Below are 13,168 nucleotides of genomic sequence, written 5' to 3' on the forward strand. Positions count from 1 at the left end.
AGTAAAATGGAGTCAAAAGGGGCTGAGCTTTCGATCCTAGCAGAATCTTCGTCAGAGGCAAAATGACAAACAGGCAGGGAAAGCAATCACATATAAGGACTTCACACAACAAGAACAGACAGGGACACGCTGGGTACACAAATAAAGAAAACAAAGGAGAGGGTGGGAAGTCATGGGCAAGGAGCCCAACAGGTAAAGGGAGGGGGATTAGAGCAGGAGGGTGAATAGACAAAAGGCAGAGGAGAGCGGACAGACAAAAGGCGGAGGAGGGTCAGTAATGATCATGAGGATCAAGGAGGCAACCATTGAAGGAAAGGATGAATAGAGAGGTAACATCAAAGAAGATAAGGAACACCAGAAGGATATGGAAAGGGAAAGAGTGAAAAAAGTAACAGCAAGGGAAGGGGGGGGGGGGGGCTGAGCAAACAGAGAGCCCTTAAGGTGTACCAGGAGGAGGCAACAAAAGGAAGTGATCAAACATATCAAAGTTTATACACATATAGTAATGGCAAAAATGACAATGAAATAACAGTAATGAAAAAAAAAATAATTTATATATATATATATATATATAAAAGAAATAAAATAAAGCACAGTGAAAACTAGGGGAGAGAAAATTATATACATGTATGTAGATAAGCAGGCAGGGCAAAATAAGCAAAAGTATGTATAAACAAACAAACCTAGTGTGTGTATGTGTAGGCGGAAAAGGCTGTATGAAAAAGACTCGGGCTAGAGGAAGGAATAAATTGGGAAAAAAGGATCTGCAAATGGAAAAAGCGCAAAGAAAGAACAAAATGAAATTAAAAAATGAAAAAGAGAATAATAGTGGTGGTAATAATAATGGAAAAATAAAGGTGGTCAGTCATTTCCCTCCTGGATGTTGAGGCCATGGGGTTGGATGGTGTGAAGTCGTCTCATCCAGAGCTTCTCTCTGCTGGTTCTGACTGTGTCTGGACGAGTGCCTAAAGATTCAATGCCCTGTAGAGTCATATCAGTGATGGAATGATCGGGTAGATTGAAATGGTGGCCCACTGGAGTGTCGAGCTTGGCTGTGTTGACAGTAGATCTGTGTCCATAGAAGCGTATTTTGAGTGTAGTCTTGGTTTCCCCAACATACTGGATTCTACAAACTCTGCAAGTGATGAGATACACAACATTAGTGGTAGTACAAGTGATGTTTCCCTTTGTGTGGTGAGAGAGGCCGGTAGAGTTGCTGGTGAAAGAGTCACTCTCATGGATGTGTATGCTGCAAATGATGAACCTACTGGCTGAACATTTGAATGTGCCATGCTGTGAAGGAGAAGAATTGTCACTGAGGGAGGGTACTTCAGCACGGACGATGAGATCCTTGAGGTTGTGGGGGCGTCGGTATGCCAGGATGGGAGTATCTGGGACGGCCGGTAAGAGACGATCAGAGGTGTGAAGGATATGGTGATTATCACGAAGGATATTGTGGAGAGAGGGTAGATTGGGATGGAAAGTGGTCACGAGGGGTATTCTGTCAGTGATGTCCTGCTTGTTGGTTTTCGGTTTGAGAACTTCAGATCTGGGGAGAGAACGAACTTTGTTGATGGCTTGTTGAATTATCCTGGTACCATAGCCCCTGGCTGCGAGATGTCTCTTCAGGTTCCTGGCATGGAAAGAAAACTCAGAATCCTCAGAGCAGATACGGCAAAGTCTGAGGGCTTGACTGTAAGGGATACTGGTTTTGCAGTGGCGGGGATGGCAGCTGGCTGAGTGGAGGTACTGATGGGTGTCTGTGGGTTTAGTGTAGAGAGTGGTGGTGACATGGTTAGACTCCTTCCTAATGGTGACATCGAGGAAGTTGGTCTTTTCTTGGGAGAAATCAGAAGTGAATTTGATGGTTCTGTGGAAAGAATTGATGTGGTCAATGAAAGTATGGAGGCTTTCTTCCTCCCTGGTCCAGATGAAGAAAATGTCATCGATGTAGCGCCACCAGATCCATGGACGACAGGGGGCTGAATCTAACATCTGCTGCTCTAGCTTGGTCATGAAGAGACAGGCGAAGGAGGGAGCCAACCTGGTACCCATAGCTGTGCCAGATACCTGTAAGTAGTGCTTGTCCATGAATGTGAAGTTGTTTTTCGTCAGTACATGTGACATGAGGGATTTGATGTCAGATATGGGGGGGGGGGTTGGAATGGCCGCTGCAAGTCAAAGCCTCACAGGAGGCTAGAATACCTTCATCAAGGGGAATATTGGTGTAGAGAGAGGAGACGTCGAAAGTACCGATGATTGCTGTCTCGGGTATCTGGTCCTTGATGTCATCGAGTTTCCTGAGAAAGTCTGGTGTGTCATGAATGTAGGAGGGTGCGAGTGAGACAAGAGGTTTAATGTGGTGATCAACAAAGAGGGAGATGTTCTCTGTTGGGGAACCATTTCCAGAGAGGATGGGACGACCGGGATTGCCAGGTTTGTGGATCTTGGGGAAGAGATAGAATCGGGCAGGTTTGGCATTAACGGGGGAGAGAAATTTGTGAGCCTTCTTGGTGAGGTGTTCATGTTCCTTCATGACATCGAGTGTCGACTGGATCTGTTGGGAGAAATTATCGGTGGGATCAAAGTCAAGAAGTGTGAAGTGGGAAGGATTGCGGAGATGTTTCATGGCTTCATCGATGTACTGCTGGCGGTCCATTACTACAACAGCTGATCCTTTGTCTGCGGGCTTGATGATGATGTCAGACCTGTTTTTGAGAGATGAGAGAGCCTGGCGTTCTTCCTTTGGGAGATTGTCATGTGATGCAATGTCGAGCATATCTGCGGAGTGGACTTGAGATGAGACAGCTTCAATGTACGTTTCCAGGGAGGGAACTCTGTTCTTGGGGGGAATCCATGAGCTTTTTTGATGAAAGGGCTCAGGAGCAGAAGGGGGTTCATCGAGAAAAAACTCTTTGAGGCGTAACCTGCGGTAGAAAGTAGAGAGGTCTAGGCTGAGTGCTATCTGATCGACCTTGGGTGGAGTGGGGCAAAACTTGAGACCTTTTGAGAGAAGAGACGTTTCTGCTTGAGATAGGGGAGAAGAAGAAAGGTTAACGACAGAAGTGGAGGATACATCAGTGGATGTGGTGTGTCGCCTGAATCTGTTAGACCTTTGACGTTTCTTCGTGAAGTTGCCTATTTTCTTGTTTCTGCGAGCAGTGAGGTCAGACATATGTCTTGAGAGACAAGATTCAATTTCATCATTGTATTTGAGCCACTGGGTGTCGGTGCAGCAAGAGCGAAGTTCATTCTCCAGTCTGTCGATGTCAGCTGAAAAGGAAGTGAGAGAGGTGGCACACTGTTCGGAGAGAATGTTAATCAAACGGATGGAAGCTCCATGTAGAGTCTGGTTTCAGCGTTTCCGTAGTTCAGGCGAGAGTGTTCCAAGAGCTGGAGTGCAGTGGAGTTAGAGGCCTGTGGGTATCATGCGGTTGAGGGAGTAGAATCTGTAATTATCCTGGTGAAATGAGAATCTGAGGGCCTTGAGCTTGGTTTTCCTCAGTTGATGAAAAAGAGATAGATGGTTAGCCATGGTAAGCATGGGACAGAGAAGAACAATGATAGCCAAACAAGGGAAGGAGAAATACATAACCTGTCAGAATTGAGGGAAATTCAAAAAGTGGAGCAAGATTGACCTGTACGGGGGATAAATCAAAGGGAAAAGGGTAAGTACAGTCGGTCAATGTACAGCTAGGCCAACCTGTGCTAAGCAGAAAAGTGAGTGAAGAGAAATGATTAAGGGAAATGAGACAAGCTCAGAGATAAAGGCACGGAACTGAAGAGAAAAGTACCAGGAACGGAGACAAACACCTGAAAAGAAAGTAACAAATACGATACAAACAAACAAATATAACACTGTGGAAACAAAGATACTACAAGTCGAGAAGTGGGAGGGAAACAGGGCAAGGAAGGAGACTGAACTGGAACAAAGCAATAAAACAATTAAAACAGAACAGAGAAGACAAAGAGGATAAGGAGGATCACGTGGGCGTGATGCAACAGCAGAAAAGAAACTAAATGTAGCAAAAAAAGCTGCTGAAAACTGCTTATCCAATGAAGGCGAGCCAATGAAGTAAAATGGAGTCAAAAGGGGCCTGAGCTTTCGATCCTAGCAGAATCTTCGTCAGAGGCAAAATGACAAACAGGCAGGGAAAGCAATTACATATAAGGACTTCACACAACAAGAACAGACAGGGACAGGCTGGGTACACAAAACAAAGAAAACAAAGGAGAGGGTGGGAAGTCATGGGCAAGGAGCCCAACAGGTAAAGGGAGGGGGATTAGAGCAGGAGGGTGGACAGACAAAAGGCAGAGGAGAGCGGACAGACAAAAGGCGGAGGAGGGTCAGTAATGATCATGAGGATCAAGGAGGCAACCATTGAAGGAAAGGATGAATAGGGAGGTAACATCAAAGAAGATAAGGAACACCAGAAGGATATGGAAAGGGAAAGAGTGAAAAAAGCAACAGCAAGGGAAGGGGGGGGGGGGGGCTGAGCAAACAGAGAGCCCTTAAGGTGTACCAGGAGGAGGCAACAAAAGGAAGTGATCAAACATATCAAAGTTTATACACATATAGTAATGGCAAAAATGACAATGAAATAACAGTAATGAAAAAAAAAATAATTTATATATATATATATATATATATATATATATATATAAAAGAAATAAAATAAAGCACAGTGAAAACAATGTCATACTCCTCCGTCTTTAAACATTGAACCATTCAACTTTCCAATCTTTGTGGCTCTTGTCAAACTCTAATGACTTACTTGTATGTGTCTCTCCCTTGCTGATTAATGGTTCCTCCACCACCTTACAGATATCAAGTTTTGCAAACCATGGAGAGACTCGGCTGTGTTTTAAAATAAAAATCTGCAAGCTCTGAAAGAACTGCATGGGAAGGGAATATTACCCCTTGTTCTCCAATCAAGATGATGTGCAGTAGATAAGTCTGTGATATTTCCCGAAAAAAAAAATCTATAAAAACAATGTGGACATAAAAAAAAAATCGTGTTATTCTGGATGGGTTATTACTTTGTGCCACTTGGTGTATTTCTTGGTGTTCTGTGTGGCAGTGTGTTTGTGGAGGTGTATGTATAGTGTGTATCGGTTTTTTTTTTTTGGATTTTATTTTGCTCGTTTGTTTTAGAAAGTAGGTCATGACTGTTGCGTATACAGGCATTGAGGGAGAGTTGGGTACTGAATTTCTGTAATGATAATGGGCCTAGTTCGAAGAACTCATGAAGTCATTAGGATAAACATGACGCACATTGTTACTGTAAACTTGATTGTGCTTACAATCCGCAACATAGATCAAGTTTGATTGTATTAGCAGGTTGCTTTGAATTGAAATGATAGTTTGTAGTGATAGTGCACTCATGCCTGTGATTGAGCGATTTTGTTCAAAATATTCAACCTAGATCAATCTAGATCAACTTTGGAGTACACATGAAAACGTTTGGCACGTTACGCCAAGTGCCAGGGCATATTATGGTGACTTTATGAATCTTTAACCCCCACCACCCCCCTAAAAAAAGAAAAAAACAAACAAAAAACAAACAAACTAGAGATTGTAATTTGTCAACACTGAAAAATTAAGGTGATCCGATTTTTTTTTTTAAAATCAATGATTCGAGTCCTGAACGCAATAGGCATGACCATACAGGTTTCATCTGTGTTTATAGAGACGTTGGCCGTGCGATGTTTGGATTCTCATTTAGAAAAGGGAGTCATATCTGCCATCTTTGGTACCAAATTCCGTATACACTATAACGAAGATACAGAAAGAAGTACGTATGACCTTTGACCCGCATTTACACTCCCAAGATGGTATCTGAGCAAAAAGTGGTGAGTTTGTGAAATGGTTCTTGTGAAATCGTCTATACGTGTGCAAAATATGGGAAAGATAGGACAGGTATTCAACAAGATACAGGATGAAACATTTATGACCTGTGACCCTAATTTACATACCCAAGACGGTGTCCGATCAAATAGTTGTTATTTTATGAAAAATGTACGTGACATGAACAAAACATGTGCAAAATATGGGGGTGATAGGGGCTGTTTTTCTTGAGTTATTGCAAAAAAAAAAGTTGCAGAAAGAAAGAAATATCTCAATACATCGAAGATAAGCTTTAATTTCAACCAAGATTTTTTTCTTTTTTTTTTTACTTGATCCCGACATAGTATGACAAAACGAAGGGCACACTTACGATAGCACAAAGTCTCAGCTACAACATATTGGAATCTGGGAGAAATTAACCGAAGGGTAAGTGAGCTAGTGCTCGATAAAGATAATCATGTCAATTTTCACATCTAAAAAAAAAATCCCTCCCATGGAGATAACACGTCATAACGAAGATACAGACAGAAGTACATATAACCTTTGACCCCACTTTGCACAGACAAGATGGCATCTGAGCAAAAGTTCAAGTTCAAGTTCAGGTTTATTCAAAGTTTCCACAATACAAAAATTACATAAGAACAATAATATGTAACAAGGAATACATTGCTGGATATATGCGATTAAAACAATTTGCAGAATATGAAAATATAAATTGACAATGCATGTAGATGCATTATAGATGTAAAGTGGAGGGGTCTTAGAAAAGCAAGCTTGTATAATAAGACCCCTGAAAAGGCAAGTTAAGACATGTAATATAACAACTCACTAATATATATACAAACATATTAAAGCCATAGAACAATTCTAGTGGAATCCCTCAAGAAGCGCAGCAACCACACCCCAGAGACCCAAAATATTGACACCAAATCTATTGCCCCCCCCCCTCGAGTCAATTCAAAATTTATTTTATCGGCTAGTGATATATGACCACAAGAGGGAGCAGCAATTTATTTATTTATTTTTTAATTTATTTTTATTTTTTTTACTTTGTGGTATGGTCTCAGAACCCTCACTTCTCCACAGGTAAGGACCCTTTCAAAAGGAGAGTTTCTAATTTTTACCATGAACCAGAATTATACAGTGGCTTTAACATACATGGACGGATTCTAAGTGCATACACACACACACACACACACACACATATACACACTACCTATGGAATTTTAAAGCAAAACATAATTGGCATTTAGACTATGTTACTCAAATGGAAAGCGATGAGATGAAGTCATGTATCTAGAATTTATAAGGAACAGCATCAATGAGACTGAGAATATCGATGAAGCAAAATACTTCCGAGTCAACACTTTAAATCTGGAAAAAAGTGGTACTATCTTTAACATCTGAGGGTAACATGTTCCATTCTTTTATGCAAGATACGTAGAAAAGTAGTTAGTTTGTGAAATGATTCTTGTAATATAGTCTTTGCGTGTGCAAAATATTGGAAAGATAGGACATGTATTCACCAAGATACAGGATGAAACATTTATGACCTTTGACCCTAATTTACATACCCAAGATGGTGTTCGATCAAGTAGTTGTTATTTTATGAAATAATGTACGTGACATGAACTAAACATGTGCAAAATGTGGGGGTGATAGGGGCTGTTTTCCTTGAGTTATTGCAAAGAAAGTTGCAGAAAGAAAGAAATATCTCAATACATCGAAGATAAGCTTTAATATCAACCAAGTTTTTTAACGTGATCCCGACATCGTATGACAAAACAAAGGGCACACCTAAGATAGCACAAAGTCTCAGCTACAACATAGTAGAATCTGGGAGAAATTAACAGAAGGGAAGTGAGCTAGTGCTCGATAAAGATAACCATGTCAATTTTCACATCTAAAAAAAAAAAAAATTACTTCCATAGAGATAACACGTCATAATGAAGATACAGTATGAAGTTGATAAAGATGACCTTTGACCCCACTTTGCACAGACAAGATGGCATCTGAGCAAAAAATAGTTAGTTTGTTAAATGATTCTTGTATTATGGTCTTTGCGTGTGCAAAATATGGGAATGATAGGGCAGGTATTCACCAAGATACAGGATGAAACATTTATGACCTTTGACCCTAAAATACATACCCAATATGGTGTTTGATCAAGTAGTTGTTATGATATAATGTACGTGACATGAACTAAAACATGTGCAAAATATGGGGGTAATAGGAACTGTTTTTCTTGAGTTATTGCAAAGAAAGTTGCAGAAAGAAAGAAATATCTCAATACATCGAAGCTAAGCTTTAATTTTAGCCAAGTTTTTCGACGTGATTTCGACACCGTATAAAAAAAAAAACAAAAACGGAAAGCACATTATCGATAGCGCAAAGTCTCAGCTACAACATATAAAAATCTAGGAGAAATTCACCGAAGGGTAAGCAAGCTAGTGCTCGGTCAAGACAATCATGTCAATTTTCACACCTAGAAAAATTCCCTCCCATAGATATAACACGTCATAACGAAGATACAGTATGAAGTTGATAAAGATGACCTTTGACCCCACTTTGCACAGACAAGATGGCATCTGAGCAAAAATGTGGTTATTTTGTGAAATGATTCTTCTAACATGGTCTTTGCCTGTGCAAAATATGGGAAAGATAGGACATGTATTCACCAAGATACAGGATGAAACATTGATGACCTTTGACCCTAATTTACATACCCAAGATGGTGTTCGATCAAGTAGTTGTTATTTTATGAAATAATGTACGTGACATGAACTAAACATGTGCAAAATGTGGGGGTGATAGGGGCTGTTTTTCTTCAGTTATTGCAAAGAAAGTTGCAGAAAGAAAGAAATATCTCAATACATCGAAGCTAAGCTTTAAACATAATAAAAAGTTTTGGTACCTCAAAAGTTTCCTTGAATTTCCTTGTCCTAGTTTGTGTTTCAGGTTAAAGTACCTTTCATATAACTAACACTTTGAGAATTACTCGCCCCAAAGTGCTCTCATGTCTTAGTAATCATGCAATTAACTGCGACCAGCAGCCCCACCCTTATGGAAAGAACACAGTTTTACCACACTATGTAACACAGTGTGCAACACAGTGTGGCACACAGTGTCGAACACAGTGTGGAACACAGTGTGTAACATAGTGTCGAACACATGTCTTTAATATGTGTTTAATATTTGATTTTGGGACGTGTGGTAACACTGTGTATTTACCACAGTGTGAAACACAGCGTCACCACACTGTGCAACATAGCATTACCTCATGGTCCAAAACACATATTAAAACACTGTGAATTAAACCACAGTGTCACATACTATGACCACAGGGTTATAACCACAAAGTCCATTACACTGTGGTAGTCACCACATAATCCACCACACTATGGTATTCACCACATAGTCTACCACACTGTGGTAGTCACCACATAGTCCTCCACACTATGGTATTCACCACATAGTCTACCACACTGTGGCAGTCACCACACAGTCCACCACAGTACACTGTGGTAGTCACCACATAGTCATCTGATATATCAAATACCACATAGTCATCAGGTGTATCAATATTTGTAATGCATGAAGGCACGGTTACTGAGTAGATAACACTGTTATTGAATATTCAATTTCAATTCATTTTATTTCCATACTTCTCATTTGTGGACATTATAACAGAAATCAAACAAGTTCTTTCACTTTGTAAACAATGTGCAAAACACAACAATATACATGGTGATAAACAGTAATTATATGTAATAACTGGTCAAATTTGAAATCGAGATGGGGTTGATCAAAGAAAGTATGGCGGGACCTACATGAAAGCAAGCTTGTTTGGCTGTAAGCCCCGAGTAATCAGTGTTTGTGAAGAAGAAACGGAGAACGGATAGTAGATAAGACCAGATGATGTAAGGGTGCCAAATAAGAAAAAAAAAAACAACTAAAATGTGAACTATTACTGTGACCGAGATATCATTGGTTTCAGGAGGACAACATGATTTGCATAATCATAAAGCCTACTTTGGTATATACACATGTACACTATAAACTGTTGTTGCATTAAAGCTATCGCCAGGATTTGATCAGTAAGACACAAGAAGTAACATGTACAGCTATCAAGCCATTTGGTGTCCGCCGTCAAGCTCTGTATAGAAAGTTAGAGAGAGAGAAAGAGGGAAAGAGGAGGAGAGGGAAGAGAAGTAGAATTTGGAATTGATAATGATGAATTCGGAGAGCCTGACAGCAAGACTCAAAATGGAATCTGCAGCGTGTTGACAAGAATATTTGATCGGACAATAACATACCACAATATTACATAAGACGTTACAATTATTCAGTTTCTGCAAGATATGCACTCAATAAAGAATCTTTGAATTTGCGTTTAAAGGAATGTAAAGTCAAGCAGCTTGTTATTTCGGGGGAGAGGTCATTCCAATATCTAGGGCCCGTATACATTATCGTTTTTTTAGCGAAAATTGTTCGAGTACGTGGAAGGTGAAATGCGTCACTTTGGCGGGTAGGATAATTATGAATCAAATAGATTTTCCTGAACATGCGAGTGAAAACATCCGGTAACTCCTTGGCAGAAAATTTGTACATAAATATGCCGACGTTGTAACTAAATAAATCTGATATTTTCAGTATCTTATTTTTGAAAAATAAATCATTCGTGTGGGACAAATATCCAACATGGTTGATATTTCTGATGGCGCGTTTTTGAACATGGAACAGTATGCCAAGAAGATTTCTAGATGCATTCCCCCAAACAAGAATACCATAATTAAGGTACGGAGTAATCAAAGTGGAATAAAGATTAAGCAGGATTTGACTTGGAAAAACATTCTTCAGTTTATTAAGAACACCCGTATTTTTGGAAAGAATATTACTTAAATAACTGACGTGGGATTTCCAAGACAAATCACTGTCAATAAAAAGCCCTAGAAATTTTACACTAATAACATGATTTAATTCAATTTCATTAAACTTAATGTTACAAGGAAGGGTTTTAAGACTGTTCCTAAAGAGCATACAATGAGTTTTATCGATATTAAGTGACAATTTATTGGCGTATATCCAAGATTGCACAGATTTAAGTTCTTTATTCATTGTGTTAACAAGAGTATAAGGATCTCTGTGTGTTAAAAACAGATTGGAGTCGTCAGCAAAACATATTATAAAGGAAAGAATTGGCGAGGAACTAGGAAGATCGTTAATGTACAAAATAAACAAAAGAGGGCCTAGTAAGGAGCCCTGTGGAACACCACATGAAATTAACTTTAACTGAGAATCACGACCATTTGTGACCCTGCACCTCAAAACAAACAAAAAGTCGCCAGACATGAATTTTTAGTTAAGACCTTATTCTGAAAGAGCAGACTTTAAGCTTTAAAATGATGTATAACTCAAAGCAAATGGACTCTCCTAACCTATCTAAATATTGGAAAGAAAGCACAAACTCAGGAAAGTGTGAACTGAGAAAAGAGGCTCTGAAATACATTGTACAGTGTCTATTCAAGCGCTTAATCTTTACCAAACCGTGCTGGCTGTGCGATGAATGGGACAAAAAACAGGAAGTAAACAACCAGAGTAACAACAATGAAGAGATTATCAGATTAAACTGAAATTAAAATGCCTCATTAACACATTCTGTCCATAATTAATGCCAACTTTCAAAGCAGTGGCATTATCCTTTCAAAAGTTATTAGAGTTGAAAGTGAAGAGTGTGGACAAGGTATTTCAGAAATGAAAAAGGGATTCTAAAGACACACCTAATCACACTATTCTACCAAAAATGTTCGAGATAAGCTGCTAAAAAAACACACTTTCCTGCCCGTTTTATGATACCAAATTTTAGCATAATGTAAAAGAAGACCCGCTCTTTCAGAAAATATGAAAAAGTCAAGTTCGGCTAGGTTGACCCATTTCACTTATTTTCAGTCCTCTCGCAAAATTTATATTACATTTATACTCACAAATTGTTTTCTGTTTGATAGATAATCTCAAAACCAGTCCAAAGCCTTCCCACGTTTACCATAATGTCGTAGCTTGTAAATCAGAATATCACGGTCAATTGTGTCGAAGGCCTTTGAAAAATCAAGAAAAACTCCAATAGTGTGGGAAACATCATCCATAGCATGTGCAACTTTATGGATAAAAGTGAGTAAGGCATGGGTCGTACTGTGGTTTTTCCTAAAACCAAACTGGGAGTTACAAAAAACTTCACACTTTTCGAGAAATTTGTGTGTGCGCGTATATACCAACCTTTCAAGAAGTTTTGAAAATGAAGTTAACAAAGAAATAGGGCGATAATTTATCACAGATTCTTTTTGTCCTTTTTTAAAAATTGGTACAACTTTAGCTATTTTCATTTTTTGTGGAACTATGCCAGTAGATAACGATAAATTAAAAATGTGTGTTAATGGTGTAACTACTTCATTAATGATGTTTTTAAGGAGGAAATTGGTGATTCCGTCACATCCAGAGCTTTTCTTATTGTTCAAATTTTGCACGATATCTTTGATTTCTTCCTCAATGACTGGTTCGAAAAAAAAGAGACTGCTGATTCTGGTCTTTTAAAAAGTAATAAAAATCAGTGTTTGAGTGTGGAATACTGCTGGCAAGATTAAGTCCTATGCTTACAAAGTATTCATTGAATACTTCTGCCACATCAGCTTGATCTTCAATATACTTATCATTATAGATAATATGCCTGGGGGTTCAATGTTCTTTTTAGTGTTCAGCGCTTCATTTATCACCTTCCACGTAATCTTGATGTCATTTTTATACTTGATGAATTGCTTTGAAAAATGCATTCGTTTGGCTAAACGTATGGATGATGTAAGAACGTTGCGATAATGCACATACCGAGACCGAGTTCGACTGTTAGGAGTGCTTGTTAGGATCACTTCTGTATGAATATGAAGAGCTTGCTTCCAAAAGGCGCTAAATCCAATTTTTATCGAACTCCATCTTTCGCAAGATTCGAACAGATCTTTGTCATGTGCACATAAGGCACTAAAAATTTAATCAAAAATGTTTGAGGAAATATGAAAAAATCAAGCATGAAATTCACGCTTTCAACCAAAAGGCGCTAAATCCATTTTTGCTTTCAACCAAAAGGCGCTATATCCAATTTCTCTATTCCGGTCTCTGATTGGTCAGAGCACGCCAGCTGGGGGTGCTCTGACCAATGAGAACATGCAACACGTACTATTACATGCAGCAATACTGCACTACATACAGTAGTTCAATGGCAATTCTTCACGGTCGGTCGGTCATGGATCACTACCACTAGTGTCTGTAGTGCTG

At 39.2% G+C, this 13,168-nt stretch overlaps 1 pseudogene; it reads right to left on the bottom strand.

Annotated features, from left to right (window-relative positions):
* Window positions 1-861: 861 nt before the first annotated feature.
* On the bottom strand, window positions 862-2,659 carry LOC140246742 (uncharacterized; annotated as a pseudogene).
* Window positions 2,660-13,168: the final 10,509 nt, after the last annotated feature.

This window comes from Diadema setosum, chromosome 3 (assembly GCF_964275005.1).
Source record: "Diadema setosum chromosome 3, eeDiaSeto1, whole genome shotgun sequence".
In the NCBI taxonomy this organism is placed as follows: Eukaryota; Metazoa; Echinodermata; class Echinoidea; order Diadematoida; family Diadematidae; genus Diadema; species Diadema setosum.